Genomic DNA, 1704 nt, shown 5'->3' with positions numbered 1-1704 from the left:
TCTTTGTAGTGTTGCCGTTAATCAGTAGGGCTTTCGGGTTAGTGTTTTTGGCAATGATAGCGTGTATCCCTCCCCCAAACTTATCCTATACTACAAAAGGGTTTGAAACAAAAGTTCTCATTGATTCACTTTTGAGTACTTGGAAAAAGTTCGTGACCCACTTCTTGGCATAAACTTGCCCTTTGGAATACCGGGCTTTTTATTTTCGTCTTCCAATTTTCCGAAGACCGATTATTTTATTTTATTTTTTGTTTTGTTTTCTTCTCTTTTTTTTTTCTATTTTTTTTTCATACCTCCCAATTTTTCGAAGGTATATATATTTTTTTTCTTTTTGAACACATCCCCCCAAACTTGATAATAACAATGTCCCCATTGTTGCCAAAGGGACCAAAAGGTTACGGGTTGGGTGCAAGGGTTAAAGTGTTTGGGTTTAAAAACAAAAGGAGGGCCTACATCCTTTTAACTTTAGCATTACGAAAAATCATTCAAGGAGCTTGTACCTGAAATGAATATTGGAACTAGACAAAACAAAATGAAATCCAACACCCATGTCATAAATATCCACACAAAAGAAAATGACATTCCGCAAAGCATACACAAAAGACGGAATGAAAATGTATCTGTACCCAAAAGATATATCCAAAAATAATGTTTAAAGAGGTTGGATCAAAAGTTGAGAATTTAACCATTTGTGCCAAACTGCTCACTGTGGGCAAATAGTGGCTGCATCTGCCGCCTCGGAGCTGTGGACAATGGGAGCAGTAACGGAAACAACAACGGCAGGAACGATCGCAGTGGTGGTAGGCAACGTAGCATCAGCAGGAATGTGGGGAGCCGGAGCAAAGGGCGCAACAACAACGGACGTCGGCAAGTGGGCTTGCAATGGTGGGAAGCAACGGACCTTAGGTGGGCAAAGACCGCTCGGGAATCGTGGAAGTTGGGCTGTCAAGAGAGTATCCTGACGCCCATAGAGTTGTCTTTCCACCCGATTCCAGTCTCTAGTGTATGCCCAATAACGTTCACTCTTCTTTTCCAACTCGGAGACTCGGTCCTCAATACCTCCAACCTTTGACAATAGCGCTTCCAATTTCTGATTTGTTTCCTCCCATTGCAATGCCAAAACGGACAGCCAAGTCGCTGACCCGTACCCCGAGCCTAAAGGGTTGCTCGGTGGTGGATCGGATGGGCTGGCCATATCATCTCCGCATCGTGGGATCTCGGCAGTCGGTTTGGTCATGGGGACAGCAGCTGGCGCAGAAACAGGCATGGCAGGCGGCTTGGTGACAGTAGCGGGTGGCTCAGAAACAGCAACAACCTGCGGTTCAGAAACTGCAGCAACATGTGGCTCGGGAAGGACAACCGGTGGTGCATTTTGTTGGACGGTGGATGGCGCCACGGGCTCTTCCATAGTTCTCTCAACCGGGACAGAAGGCTCGAAATGTACATAGGGCCGAGATGCCCAATGCCGGCGGTCAATGGTGTTTTGACCCAACAAAGGAGAGCCTTCAACAATAGAGTTTGCATCATCAGTCGGGACCCGAGCCTTGGCCAAAAGTTTGGTGATTAAGGCCGGAAAGATCAATCGGGAATTTGTCCTTTGCGTGGCGGTCAAGATTGAGGCGTGTATGATCGGGCCAAGGTCGATGGGTAATTCGCGCATTATACAATAAAGAAGGATGCACCTGTCCCTTGAGATAGTACTAT

The sequence above is a fragment of the Cynara cardunculus genome, unplaced genomic scaffold (assembly GCF_001531365.2).
Source record: "Cynara cardunculus var. scolymus isolate 2C unplaced genomic scaffold, CcrdV1 Un_Scaffold_7047, whole genome shotgun sequence".
In the NCBI taxonomy this organism is placed as follows: domain Eukaryota; kingdom Viridiplantae; phylum Streptophyta; class Magnoliopsida; order Asterales; family Asteraceae; genus Cynara; species Cynara cardunculus.
This window is presented reverse-complemented; position numbering follows the sequence as displayed.